Below are 15836 nucleotides of genomic sequence, written 5' to 3' on the forward strand. Positions count from 1 at the left end.
GGACATTTGGGCTCTCTCCATAGTTTGGCTATTGTTGATAATGTTACTGTGAACATTGGGGAGCACGTACCCCTTCATATCTGTATTTTTGTATCCTTTGGATAAATATCTCATAATGCAATTGCTGGGTTGTAGGGTAGTTCAATTTTTAACTTTTCGAGGAATCTTTAACTTTTTGAGGAACCTCCATACTGTTCTTAAGAGTGGCTGCACCAGTTTGCATTCCCACCAACAGTGCAAGAGGGTTCCCCTTTCTCTGAATCAACACCAACACCTGTTGTTTCTTGTGTTGCTAATTTTAGCCATTCTGAAAGGTGTGAGGGGGTATCTCATCATGGTTTTTATTTGTATTTCCTTGGTGATGAGTGACATTAACCATCTTTTCATGTCTGTTAGCCATCTGGATGTCTTCTTTGGAAAACTATTTCTCTCTTCTGCTTATTTCTTAAATATTTATAATATTTATTTTGATAACTCTTTATCGGATGTGTCATTTACAAATCTCTTCTGCCATTCCATAGGCTGCCTTACAGTTTTGTTGATTGATTCCTTTGCTGTGCAGAAGATTTTTACTTTGATGAAGTCCCAGTAGTTCATGTTTGTCTTTGTTTCCCTTGATTCTGGCGATGTGTCTAGTAAGAAGTTAGGGCTAAAGTTAAAGAGGTTGCTGTCTGTGTTCTCCTCTAAGATTTTGATGTCTCAAAATGTAGGTCTTATCACCCATTTTTAATTTATTTTTGTGTATGGTGTAAGAAATAGGTCCAGCTTCGTTCTTCTGCATGTTGCTGTCCAGGTTTGCTAACACCATTTGTTAAAGAGACTGTCTTTTTTCCATTGGATATTCTTTCCTGCTTTGTTGAAGTTGAATTGATCATATAGTTGTGGGTCCATTTCTGAGTTTTTTATTCTATTCCATTGATCTATGTGTCTCTTTTTGTACAGTACCATACTGTCTTGATGATTACAGCTTTGTAGTATAACTTGAAGTCTGGAATCGTGATGCCTCTAGCTTTGCTTTTTCAGGATTACTTTGGCTATTTGGGGTCTTTTGTGGTTCCATACAAATTTTGGGTTTCTTCTAGCTCTGTGAAAAATGCTGGTGGTATTTTGATAGGGATTCCATTAAATATGTAGATAACTCTGGGTAGTTAGATATTTTAACAATGTTTTTTCTTCCTGTCTATGAGCATGGGATGTTTTTCCACTTCTTTGTGTTTTCAATTTCTTTTTTTTTTTCAATATATGAAGTTTATTGTCAAATTGGTTTCCATACAACACCCAGTGCTCATCCCAAAAGGTGCCCTCCTCAATACCCATCACCCACCCTCCCCTCTCTCCCACCCCCCATCAACCCTCAGTTTGTTCTCAGTTTTTAAGAGTCTCTTATGCTTTGGCTCTCTCTCACTCTAACCTCCTTTGTTTTCTTTTTTTTCCCTTCCCCTACCCATGGGTTTCTGTTAAGTTTCTCAGGATCCACATGAGTGAAACCATATGGTATCTGTCTTTCACTGTATGGTTTATTTCACTTAGCATAACACTCTCCAGTTCCATCCATGTTGCTACAAAGGGCCATATTTCATTCTTTCTCATTGCCACGTAGTACTCCATTGTGTATATAAACCACAATTTCTTTATCCATTCATCAGTTGATGGACATTTAGGCTCTTTCCATAATTTGGCTATTGTTGAGAGTGCTGCTATAAACATTGGGGTACAAGTGCCCCTATGCATCAGTACTCCTGTATCCCTTGGGTAAATTCCTAGCAGTGCTATTGCTGGGTCATAGGGTAGGTCTATTTTTAATTTTTTGAGGAACCTCCACACTGTTTTCCAGAGTGGCTGCACCAGTTTGCATTCCCACCAACAGTGCAAGAGGGTTCCTGTTTCTTCACATCCTCTCCAGCATCTATAGTCTCCTGATTTGTTCATTTTGGCCACTCTGACTGGCGTGAGGTGATATCTGAGTGTGGTTTTGATTTGTATTTCCCTGATGAGGAGCGACATTGAGCATCTTTTCATGTGCCTGTTGGCCATCTGGATGTCTTCTTTTGAGAAGTGTCTATTCATGTTTTCTGCCCATTTCTTCACTGGGTTATTTGTTTTTTGGGTGTGGAGTTTGGTGAGCTCTTTATAGATTTTGGATACTAGCCCTTTGTCTGATATGTCATTTGCAAATATCTTTTCCCATTCTGTTGGTTGCCTTTTAGTTTTGTTGGTTGTTTCCTTTGCTGTGCAGAAGCTTTTTATCTTCATATGGTCCCAATAGTTCATTTTTGCTTTTAATTCCCTTGCCTTTGGGGATGTGTCGAGTAAGAGATTGCTACAGCTGAGGTCAGAGAGGTCTTTTCCTGCTTTCTCCCCTAGGGTTTTGATGGTTTCCTGTCTCACATTCAGGTCCTTTATCCATTTTGAGTTTATTTTTGTGAATGGTGTGAGAAAGTGGTCTAGTTTCAATCTTCTGCATGTTGGTGTCCAGTTCTCCCAGCACCATTTGTTAAAGAGACTGTCTTTTTTCCATTGGATGTTCTTTCCTGCTTTGTCAAAGATTAGTTGGCCATACGTTTGTGGGTCTAGTTCTGGGGTTTCTCTTCTATTCCATTGGTCTATGTGTCTGTTTTTGTGCCAATACCATGCTGTCTTGATGATGACAGCTTTGTAGTAGAGGCTAAAGTCTGGGATTGTGATGCCTCCTGCTTTGGTCTTCTTCTTCAAAATTACTTTGGTTATTCGGGGCCTTTTGTGGTTCCATATGAATTTTAGGATTGCTTGTTCTAGTTTCGAGAAGAATGCTGGTGCAATTTTGATTGGGATTGCATTGAATGTGTAGATAGCTTTGGGTAGTATTGACATTTTGACAATATTTATTCTTCCAATCCATGAGCACGGAATGTTTTTCCATTTCTTTATATCTTCTTCAATTTCCTTCATAAGCTTTCTATAGTTTTCAGCATACAGATCTTTTACATCTTTGGTTAGGTTTATTCCTAGGTATTTTATGCTTCTTGGTGCAATTGTGAATGGGATCCGTTTCTTTATTTGTCTTTCTATTGCTTCATTATTAGTGTATAAGAATGCAACTGATTTCTGTACATTGATTTTGTATCCTGCAACTTTGCTAAATTCATATATCAGTTCTAGCAGACTTTTGGTGGAGTCTATCAGATTTTCCATGTATAATATCATGTCATCTGCAAAAAGTGAAAGCTTAACTTCATCTTTGCCAATTTTGATGCCTTTCATTTCCTTTTGTTGTCTGATTGCTGATGCTAGAACTTCCAACACTATGTTAAACAACAGCAGTGAGAGTGGACATCCCTGTCGTGTTCCTGATCTCAGGGAAAGAGCTCTCAGTTTTTCCCATTGAGGATGATGTTAGCTGTGGGCTTTTCATAAATGGCTTTTATGATGTTTAAGTATGTTCCTTCTATCCCGACTTTCTCGAGGGTTTTTATTAAGAAAGGGTGCTGAATTTTGTCAAATGGCTTTTCCGCATCGATTGACAGGATCATATGGTTCTTGTTTTCTTTTATTAATGTGATGTATCACATTGATTGATTTGCGAATGTTGAACCAGCCCTGCATCCCAGGAATGAATCCCACTTGATCATGGTGGATAATTCTTTTTATATGCTGTTGAATTCGATTTACTAGTATCTCATTGAGAATTTTTGCATCCATATTCATCAGGGATATTGGCCTGTAGTTCGCTTTTTTTACTGGGTCTCTGTCTGGTTTACGAATCAAAGTAATACTGGCTTCATAGAATGAGTCTGGAACTTTTCCTTCACTTTCTATTTTTTGGAATAGCTTGAGAAGGATAGGTATTATCTCTGCTTTAAATGTCTGGTAGAACTCCCCTGGGAAGCCATGTGGTCCTGGACTCTTATTTATTGGGAGATTTTTGATGACTGATTCAATTTCTTCACTGGTTATGGGTCTGTTCAAGCTTTCTATTTCCTCCTGATTGAGTTTTGGAAGAGTGTGGGTGTTTAGGAATTTGTCCATTTCTTCCAGGTTGTCCAGTTTGTTGGCATATAATTTTTCATAGTATTCCCTGATAACTGCTTGTATTTCTGAGGGATTGGTTGTAATAATTCCATTTTCATTCATGATTTTATCAATTTGGGTCATCTCCCTTTTCTTTTTGAGAAGCCTGGCTAGAGGTTTATCAATTTTGTTTATTTTTTTCAAAAAACCAACTCTTGGTTTCATATATCTGCTCTACAGTTTTTTAGATTCTATACTGTTTATTGCTGCTCTGATCTTTATTATTTCTCTTCTTCTGCTGGGTTTGGGTGTCTTTGCTGTTCTGCTTCTATTTCCTTTAAGTGCGCTGTTAGATTTTGTATTTGGGATTTTTCTTGTTTCTTGAGATAGGCCTGGATTGCAATGTATTTTCCTCTCAGGACTGCCTTCGCTGCATCCCAAAGCGTTTGGATTGTTGTATTTTCATTTTCCTTTGTATATTTTTAAATTTCTTCTCTAATTGCCTGGTTGACCCATTCGTTCTTTAGTAGGGTGTTCTTTAACCTCCATGCTTTTGGAGGTTTTCCAGACTTTTTCCTGTAGTTGATTTCAAGCTTCATAGCATTGTGGTCTGAAAGTATGCAAGGTATGATTTCAATTCTTGTATACTTATGAGGGCTGTTTTGTGACCCAGTATATGATCTATCTTGGAGAATGTTCCATGTGCACTCGAGAAGAAAGTATATTCTGTTGCTTTCAGATGCAGAGTTCTAAATATATCTGTCAAGTCCATCTGATCCAATGTATCATTCAGGGCCCTTGTTTCTTTATTGACCATGTGTCTAGATGATCTATCCATTTTTGTAAGTGGGGTGTTAAAGTCCCCTGCAATTACCACATTCTTATCAATAAGGTTGCTTATGTTTGTGAGTAATCATTTTATATATTTGGGGGCTCCTGTATTCGGCACATAGACATTTATAATTGTTAGCTCTTCCTGATGGATAGACCCTGTGATTATTATATAATGTCCTTCTTCATCTCTTGTTACAGCCTTTAATTTAAAGTCTAGTTTGTCTGATATAAGTATGGCTACTCCAGCTTTCTTTTGACTTCCAGTGGCATGATAAATAGTTCTCTATCCCCTCACTCTCAATCTGAAGGTGTCCTCAGGTCTAAAATGAGTCTCTTGTAGACACCAAATAGATGGGTCTTGTTTTTTTATCCATTCTGATACCCTATGTCTTTTCGTTGGCACATTTAGTCCATTTACATTCAGTGTTATTATAGAAAGATATGGGTTTAGAGTCATTGTGATGTCCGTAGGTTTCATGCTTGGAGCGATGTCTCTGGTACTTTGTCTCACAGGATTCCCCCTTAGGATCTCTTGTAGGGCTGGTTTAGTGGTGATGAATTCCTTCAGTTTTTGTTTGTTTGGGAAGACCTTTATCTCTCCTTCTATTCTAAATGACAGACTTGCTGGATAAAGTATTCTAGGCTGCATATTTTTTTCTGTTCATCACATTGAAGATTTCCTGCCATTCCTTTCTGGCCTGCCAAGTTTCAGTAGAGAGATCAGTCACGAGTCTTATAGGTCTCCCTTTATATGTTGCAGCACGTTTATCTCTAGTTGCTTTCAGAATTTTCTCTTTATCCTTGTATTTTGCCAGTTTCACTATGATATGTCGTGCAGAAGATCAATTCAAGTTATGTCTGAAGGGAGTTCTCTGTGCCTCTTGGATTTCAATGCCTTTTTCCTTCCCCAGATCAGGGAAGTTCTTAGCTATTATTTCTTCAAGTACACCTTCAGCACCTTTCCCTCTCTCTTCCTCCTCTGGAATACCAATTAAGCATAGATTATTTCTCTTTAGTGCATCACTTAGTTCTCTAATTTTCCCCTTATACTCCTGGGTTTTTTTTTTATCTCTTTTTCTCAGCTTCTTCTTTTTCCATAATTTTATCTTCTAGTTCCCCTATTCTCTCCTCTGCCTCTTCAATCCGAGCCGTGGTTGTCTCCATTTTATTTTGCAGCTCATTGATAGCATTTTTTAGTTCCTCCTGGCTGTTCCTTAGTCCCTTGATCTCTGTAGCAAGAGATTCTCTGCTGTCCTTTATACTGTTTTCAAGCCCAGCGATTAATTTTATGAGTATTATTCTAAATTCACTTTCTGTTATATTGTTTAAATCGTTTTTGATCAGTTCGTTAGCTGTTGTTATTTCCTGGACTTTTTTTGAGGGGAATTCTTCCGTTTCGTCATTTTGGATAGTCCCTGGAGTGGTGCGGAACTGCGCGGCACTTCCCCTGTGCTGTCTTGAATAATTTGCGTCGGGTGGGCGGGACCGCAGTCAGACCTGATGTCTGTCCCCAGCCCACCGCTGGGGCCACAGTCAGACTGGTGTGTGCCTTCTCTTTCCCTCTCCTAGGAGCAGGATTCACTGTGGGGTGGCATGGCCCATCTGGGCTACTTGCACACTGCCAGGCTTGTGGTGTTGGGGATCTGGCATATTAGCTGGGGTGGATCGGCAAGGTGCACGTGGGCGGGAGGGGCAGGCTCAGCTCGCTTTTCCTTCGGAGATCCGCTTCGGGAGGGGCCCTGCGGCACCAGGAGGGAGTCAGACCCGCCAAGGGATGGATGGGATGGATGGATGGATCCACAGAAGCACAGCGTTGGGTGTTTGCGCAGTGCAAGCAAGTTCCCTGGCAGGAACCGGTTCCCTTTGGGATTTTGGCTGGGGGATGGGCGAGGGAGATGGCGCTGGTGAGCCCCTTTGTTCCCCGCTAAGCAGCGCTCTGTTGTCCAGGGCTCAACAACTCTCCCTCCCATTGTCCTCCAGCCCTCCCGTTCTCCGTGCAGAGCTGTTAGTTTATAACCTTCCAGATGTCAAGTCCCGCTTGCTGTCAGAACACACTCCATCTGGCCCCTCCGCTTTTGCAAGCCAAACTCGGGGGCTCTGCTTGGCCACTGGGCCGCCCCTCCGCCCCAGCTCCCTCCCGCCAGTCCGTGCAGTGCGCACCGCCTTGCCGCCCTTCCTACCCTCTTCCATGGGCCTCTTGTCTGCGCTTGGCTCTGGAGACTCCATTCTGCTAGTCTTCTGGCGGTTTTCTGGGTTATTTAGGCAGGTGTAGGTGGAATCTAAGTGATCAGCAGGACACAGGGTGAGCCCAGCGTCCTCCTATGCTGCCATCTTCCCAGGATCCTTCAATTTCTTTCATAAGTGTTCTATAGTTTTCAGAGTACAAGTTTTGTTTTTTGTTTTGTTTTGTTTTGTTTTATCTCTTTGGTTAGGTTTATTGTTAGGTATCTAATTGTTTTTGGTGCAATTGTTAATGGAATCGATTCTTTGATTTCTTTTTCTACTGCTTCATTATCGGTGTATAGAAATGCAACAGATTTCTGTATTCCTTACATTGATTTTATATCCTGCAACTTTGCTGAATTCATGTATTCTAGGAATGTTTTGGTGGAGTCGTTTGGGTTTTCTACATAAAGTATCATGTCAACTGCAAATAGTGGAAGTTTGACTTCTTTCTTGCTGACTTGGATGCCTTTTGTTTCTTTTTGTTGTCTGACTGCTGAGGCTATGTTGACATATGTCAACACTATGTTGAACAACAGCGGTGAGAATGGACATCCTTGTCTTGCTCCTGACTATAGAGGAAAAGCTGTGGGTCTTTCATATATGTCCTTTATGATATTGAGGTATGTTCATCTATCCCTACTTTGTTGAGTGTTTTTATCAAGAATGGATGTGTATTTTGTCAAATGCTTTTTCTGCAACTATTGAGAGGATCATGTGGTTCTTATCCTTTCTTTTATGAACGTGGTGTACTGATTTGCAAATATTGAACTACCCCTGCAGCCCAGGAATAAATCTCACTTGATGATGGTGACCAATTATTTTAATGTACTGTTGGATTCAATTTCCTAGTATCTTGTTGAGAATTTTTGCATCCATGTTCATTAGGGATATTGGCCTGTAATTCTCCTTTTTAGGGGTGGGTCTTTGGTTTTAGAATCAAGATAATGTTGGCCTCATAGAAGGAGTTTGGAAGTTTTCCTTCTATTTCTATTTTTGGAACAATTTGAGAAGAATAGGTATCAACTCTTCTTTATGTGTCTAGTGGAATTCCTCTGGGAATCCATCTGGCCCAAGACACTTGTTTGTTGGAGACTTTTTATTACTGATTCAATTTCTTTGCTGGTTATGAGTTTGTTCAAATTTTATATTTCTTCCTGTTTCAGTTTTGGTAATGTGTATTATTTTTATGAATTTATCCATTTCTTCTAGATTGCCCAGTTTGTTGGCATATAATTTTTCAAAATATTCTCATGATTATTTGTATTTCTGTGGTAGCAGTTTTGATCTCTCCTTTTTCATTCATGATTTTATTTGGGTCCTTTCTCTTTTTGACATGTCTGCCAAGTGGTTTATCAATTTTATTAATTCTTTCCAAGAAAGAGCTCTTAGTTTCATTGATCTGTTCTACTATTTTGTTTGTTTGTTTGTTTCTGTATCAGTTATTTCTGTTGTATCTTTATTATTTCCACTCTTCTGGCTTTATGCTTTATTTGCTATTACTTTTCTAGCCCCTTTAGATGTAAGATCAGATTGTGTATTTGAGACTTTTCTTGCTTCTTGAGCTAGGCTTGTATCGCAATATTCTTCACTCGTAGAACTGTCTTTGCTGCATCCCAAACGTTTGGACTGTCATGTTTTCATTTTCATTTGTTTCCATGTACTTTTTAGTTTCTTCTTTAATTCCCTGGTTAACCCATTCGTTCTTTAGTAGGGTATTCTTTAAGTTCCATGTATTTGTGGCCTTTTCAAATTTTTTCTTGTGGTTGACTTCAAGTTTGATAGCATTGTGATTGGAAAATATGCATGGTGTGATTTCAGTTTTTTTGTGCTTAGTGTTGATTTGTGAACCAGTATGTCATCTATCCTGGAGAATGTTCCATGTGCACTCAAAAAGAATGTGTATTCTGCTGCTTTTGGACAAAATGTTCTGAATATATCTGTTAAGTCCATCTGATCCAGGGTATCATTCAAAGCCATTGTTTTCCTGGTGATTTTCTGCTTACATGATCTGTCCATTTCTATAAATGTGGTGTTCAAGTCCCCTACTATTATTATATTATTAATGAGTTTATTTATGTTTGTGATTAATTGATTTATATATTTGTGTGCCATCAAGTTGGGGGCATAAATATTTACAATTGCTAGATCTTCTTGATGGATAGATCCCTTAATTATGATATAATGCCTTTCTTCATCTCTTGTTACAGTCTTTATTTTAGAATCTAGTTTGTCTGATATAAGTGTGGCTACTCTAGCTTTCTTTTGATGACCATTAGCATGATAGATGGTTCTCCATCCCCTTACTTTCAATCTGCAGGTGTCCTCAGGTCTAAAATGAGTCTCTTTTAGTCCAAATGTCCATTGATAGATGAATGGATAAAGAAGAAGTGGTATATACATACAATGGAGTATTACTTGGCAATCAAAAAGAATGAAATCTTGCCATTTGCATCTAAGTGGATGAGACTAGAGGGTATCATGCTAAGCGAAATTAGAGAAAGACAAATATCCTATGACTTTACTCATATGAGCACTTTAAGATACAAAATGGATGAATATAAGGGAAGGGAAGCAAAAATAATATAAGAACAGGGAGGAGAACAAAACATAAGAGATTCTTAAATATGGAGAACAAACAGGGGTGCCTAGGTGGCCCAGTCAGTTGAACATCTGACTTTGGCTCAGGTCATAATCTCACAGTTCATGAGTTTGAGCCCCACATCGGGCTCTGTGCTGACAGCTCAGAGCCTGGAGCCTGCTTCGGATTCTGTGTCTCCATCTCTCTCTGCCTCTCTCCTGCTCACACTGTCTCTGTCTGTCTCTCAAAAAAATAAACCTTTAAAAAAATTTTTTTAAATGTGGAGAACGAACACAGGGTTCCCAGAGGGGTTGTGGGAGTGGGGATGGGCTAAATGGGTAAGGATCATTAAGAAATCTCCTGAAGTCATTGTTGCACTATATGCTAAGTTGGATATAAATTTAAAAATAAATTAATAAAAAAATTAAATTAAAACAAAATAAAGAGTCTCTTGTAAGCAGTATATATATGGGTCTTGGTTTTTTTATCCATTCTGATACCCTATGTCTTTTCATTGAAGCATTAAGCCCATTTATATTCAGAGCAATTTATTGAAAGATATGAATTTAGTGCCATGTGTTTGGCTCTGTAATGCTTGTGTTTCTGGTGATGTTCTCTATTCCTTTCTAGTCTTTGTTCCTTTTGGTCTTTTTGCCCCCACTCAAATAATCCCCTTTGGGGCAACCAGGTGGCCCAGTTAAGTTTACAACTTTAGCTCAGTTTATGATCTCACAGTTCATGATACCAAGCCCTACATCAGGCTCTCTGCTGCCAGCACAGAGCCCACATCAGATTCTCTGTCCCCTTCTCTCTCTGCCCCTCCCACTCTCTCTTTCTCTCAAAAATAAACAAACATTTAAAAAAAAGTCTCCTTTAGTATTTCTTGCAGGGCTGGTTTAGTGAACTCCTTTCATTTTTCTCTCTCTTTCCATCCTGAATGACAGCCTTGCTGGGTAAAGTATTCTTGGCTGCATATTTTCCCCATTCATCACATTGAATATATCCTGCCATTCCCTTCTGGTCAAGTTTCTATGGACAGATCTGCAAATCTGATCTGTCTTCCCTTGTAGGTTAAGGACTTTTTTTCCCTGCTGCTTTCAGGATTTTTTCCTTGTCTGTGTATTTTGTGAATTTGACTGTGATATGTCTAGGTGATGGCCGGTTTTTGTTGAATTTAACTGGAGTTTTCTGTGCTTTTTGGATTTAGATGTCTGTAACCTCCCCGGATTAAGGAAATTTTCAGCTAAAATTTGCTCAAATAAACCTGCCCCTTTTCCCCGCTCTTCCTCTTTTGGGAATCGTATGATATGAATTTTATTACATTTTAGGGTTTGCTGGGGTTGGGGGGATAGGCTGGGTGATGGGAATTAAGTAGGGCACTTATTGTGATGACCACTGGGTGTTATATGTAAAGTAATGAATTACTAAATTCTACTGAAACCAATAAATAAAACAATAATAAAGTAATACTAATTATGAAAAAAAGTCTCAGAGTTCCTTAAGTCTACGCTTGTGATCCATTACCATTGTTTCCCTTTTATTTTCAGCTTCATTATTTTCCATAATTTTATCTTCTATATCACTGATTATTCCTCTGCTTCATCCACCCTTGTTGTTTTGGCATCTATTTAGGTTTGCATCTCGGTTATAGGATTTTTAATTTTGGCATGACTAGATTTTAGTTCTTTTATCTCTGCAGTAATGGATTCTCTAGTGTCTTCTATGCCTTTTTTCAAGCCCAGCTAGTATCCTTATAATTGTTGTTTTAAGTTTAAGATGTTTAGTTCAATACATCTGTATTGATTAAATCCCTGGTTGTAATTTCTACTTCCTATTCTTTTGCGGTGAATTCCTCCATCTTGTCATTTTTGTCCAGAAAAAAAAAAAAAAAAAAAGATCGTATATGTATTTTGGTCTGCTTGTCAAAGGAAGCTAGATCCAAAAAATAGCAGTAAAACATATATATTTGAATGAATAAAAATTTTTAAAATTTAAAAATATATTAAAGAATAACTTTAAAAGTAAAAATAAATAAAAAGGAAGCTATCCTATTTCCTCTAAAGCTAAAGCTTTGCAGGACTCTATGATCAGTAGACTTCGTTTGCCTTAGAGGTTTGTGCTGATCTCCTGAGTGAAGAGCCTATTGCACTGATTCTCAGGGCAACTTGCCCTAGTGGAGATGAACCTGCTGAGCTCAGAGGGGCAGGGCTTGGTTTAGCCACTCTGGTCTCCACTTGGTGGCACTGTTTAGCTCACTGAGGTCTGTCAGTGCTGGTGGGCAGGGGGTGAAAATGTCTTTGCTCCGCTCTCATTTCTGGAGTGGGGAGCTTGTACCCACCACTCCTCAGGAAGCTCTCAGACAAGCAATCAGCCATCCTGTGTCACAGACTTCCCTTAGATCCGTCTTCACCCTGTGTCCAAGCTGTCTGCCTGCCAGGGAGCACAGCCCTCCTGTGTTTTATCTCAAACATGGCTGTGTTTCAAACTCTAAACTTCAAAGACCCCCATGGCCCAGACCTGCTCTGATCCTCTGGAGGAGGGTGTCACTGCTCTGTGGCTGGTGCCGGCTTGTCCCAGTAAATGGTCGCGTGACCACGCAGCAGTTAGGAATAATCACAGCACAAAGCTAGCACTAGAGTTTACTGCCCTCAGCCTGCGTCTTTGTTCCTATGCTAAGGAATGGGGTAGCTCAAAGCCCTGCAGGATCTTTTGCCACTGGAGAAGCTGTAATGTATCACCTCTCCCAAAAGGCACTCCAAGCAAGGGAACTTTCTCCCGGTGCAACCAAGGGGATCTTCAGACCATGCTGCTGGCTGGTTGTCCTTCCTGCTCCCCAACGGGAACACTGCCAGGTATGAATGACCCTGGCCATGGCACTAACCTCTGAAACTTCAGACTCTGTGCTCCACTGTTTGTTTTATTTTTTAATTTTTTTTTAATGTTTATTCATTTTTGAGAGAGTGCGAGTGGGGGAGAGGCAGAGAGAGAGAGGGAGACACAGAATCTGAAGCAGGCTCCAGGCTCCGAGCTGTCAGCACAGAGCCCGATATGGGGCTCGAACTCACAAATTGTGAGATCATGACCTGAGCCGAAGTCGGTTGCCCAGCCACGGAGCCACCCAGGTGCCCCCGTGCTCCACTGTTTATAAAAAAAACTTAAGGTGGTTCCGGAAGATGGCGGCGTAGGAGGACGCGGGGCTCACAGCGCGTCCTGCCGATCACTTAGATTCCACCTACACCTGCCTAAAGAACCCAGAAAACCGCCAGAGGATTAGCAGAAGGGAGTCTCCGGAGTCAAGCGCAGACTAGAGGCCCACGGAAGAGGGTAGGAAGGGCGGCGAGGCGGTGCGCGCTCCACGGACTGGCGGGAGGGAGCCGGGGCGGAGGGGCGGCTTGCCGGCCAAGCAGAGCCCCCGAGTCTGGCTGGCAAAAGCGGAGGGGCCGGATGGACTGTGTTCCGACAGCAAGCGCGACTTAGCGTCTGGGAGGTCATAAGTTAACAGCTCTGCTCGGAAAGCGGGAAGGCTGGAGGACAAAGGGAGGGAGAGCTGCTGAGCCCCCGGACGGCAGAGCTCAGCTTGGCGGGGAACAAAGGCGCCAGCGCCATCTCCCCCGCCCATCCCCCAGCCAAAATCCCAAAGGGAACCAGTTCCTGCCAGGGAACTTGCTCGCTCCGCGCAAACACCCAACTCTGTGCTTCTGCGGAGCCAAACCTCCGGCAGCGGATCTGACTCCCTCCCGCTGCCACAGGGCTCCTCCTGAAGTGGATCACCTAAGGAGAAGTGAGCTAAGCCTGCCCCTCCACCCCCCGTGCACCTTGCCTACCCACCCCAGCTAATACGCCAGATCCCCAGCAACACAAGCCTGGCAGTGTGCAAGTAGCCCAGATGGGACACGCCACCCCACAGTGAATCCCGCCCCTAGGAGAGGGGAAGAGAAGGCACACACCAGTCTGACTGTGGCCCCAGCAGTGGGCTGGGGGCAGACATCGGGTCGGACTGCGGCCCCGCCCACTAACTCCAGTTATACACCACAGCACAGGGGAAGTGCACTGCAGGTCCTCACCACGCCAGGGACTCTCCAAAATGACCAAACGGAAGAATTCCCCTCAGAAGAATCTCCAGGAAATAACAACAGCTAATGAACTGATCAAAAAGGATTTAAATAATATAACGGACAGTGAATTTAGAATAATAGTCATAAAATTAATCGCTGGGCTTGAAAACAGTATACAGGACAGCAGAGAATCTCTTGCCACAAAGATCGAGGGACTAAGGAACAGTCACGAGGAGTTGAAAAACGCTTTAAACGAATTGCAAAACAAAATGGAATCCACGATGGCTCGGCTTGAAGAGGCAGAGGAGAGAATAGGTGAACTAGAAGATAAAGTTATGGAGAAAGAGGAAGCTGAAAGAAAGAGAGATAAAAAAATCCAGGAGTATGAGGGGAAAATTAGAGAACTAAGTGATACACTAAAAAAAAATAATATACGCATAATTGGTATCCCAGAGGAGGAAGAGAGAGGGAAGGGTGCTGAAGGGGTACTTGAACAAATTATAGCTGAGAACTTCCCTGAACTGGGGAAGGAAAAAGGCATTGAAATCCAAGAGGCACAGAGAACTCCCTTCAGACGTAACTTGAATCGATCTTCTGCACGACATATCATAGTGAAACTGGCAAAATACAAGGATAAAGAGAAAATTCTGAAAGCAGCAAGGGATAAACGTGCCCTCACATATAAAGGGAGACCTATAAGACTCGTGACTGATCTCTCCTTTGAAACTTAGCAGGCCAGAAAGGCTTGGCACGATATCTACAGTGTGCTAAACAGAAAAAATATGCAGCCGAGAATCCTTTATCCAGCAAGTCTGTCATTTAGAATAGAAGGAGAGATAAAGGTCTTCCCAAACAAACAAAAACTGAAGGAATTTGTCACCACGAAACCAGCCCTACAAGAGATCCTAAGGGGGATCCTGTGAGACAAAGTACCAGAGACATCACTACAAGCATAAAACATACAGACATCACAATGACTCTAAACCCATATCTTTCTATAATAACACTGAATGTAAATGGATTAAATGCGCCAACCAAAAGACATAGGGTATCAGAATGGATAAAAAAACAAGACCCATCTATTTGCTGTCTACAAGAGACTCATTTTAGATCTGAGGACACCTTTAGATTGAGAGTGAGGGGATGGAGAACTATTTATCATGCTCCTGGAAGCCAAAAGAAAGCTGGAGTAGCCATACTTATATCAGACAAACTAGACTTTAAATTAAAGGCTGTAACAAGAGATGAAGAAGGGCATTATATAATAATCACAGGGTCTATCCACCAGGAAGAGCTAACTATTATAAATGTCTATGTGCCAAATACCCGAGCCCCCAGATATATAAAACAATTACTCATAAACATAAGCAACCTTATTGATAAGAATGTGGTCATTGCAGGGGACTTTAACACCCCACTTACAGAAATGGATAGATCATCTAGACACACAGTCAATAAAGAAACAAGGGCCCTGAATGATACATTGGATCAGATGGACTTGACAGATATATTTAGAACTCTGCATCCCAAAGCAACAGAGTATCCTTTCTTCTCGAGTGCACATGGAACATTCTCCAAGATAGATCATATACTGGGTCACAAAACAGCCCTTCATAAGTTTACAAGAATTGAAATTATACCATGCATACTTTCAGACCACAATGCTATGAAGCTTGAAATCAACCACAGGAAAAAGTCTGGAAAACCTCCAAAAGCATGGAGGTTAAAGAACACCCTACTAACGAATGAGTGGGTCAACCAGGCAATTAGAGAAGAAATTAAAACATATATGGAAACAAACGAAAATGAAAATACAACAATCCAAACGCTTTGGGATGCAGCGAAGGCAGTCGTGAGAGGAAAATACATTGCAATCCAGGCCTATCTCAAGAAACAAGAAAAATCCCAAATACAAAATCTAACAGCACACCTAAAGGAAATAGAAGCAGAACAGCAAAGGCAGCCTAAACCCAGCAGAAGAAGAGAAATAATAAAGATCAGAGCAGAAATAAACAATATAGAATCTAAAAAAACTGTAGAGCAGATATATGAAACCAAGAGTTGGTTTTTTGAAAAAATAAACAAAATTGACAAACCTCTAGCCAGGCTTCTCAAAAAGAAAAGGGAGATGACCCAAATAGATAAAATCATGAATG

The sequence above is a fragment of the Panthera pardus genome, unplaced genomic scaffold (genome assembly GCF_024362965.1).
Source record: "Panthera pardus isolate Hobbes unplaced genomic scaffold, ASM2436296v1 HiC_scaffold_18, whole genome shotgun sequence".
Lineage (NCBI taxonomy): Eukaryota > Metazoa > Chordata > Mammalia > Carnivora > Felidae > Panthera > Panthera pardus.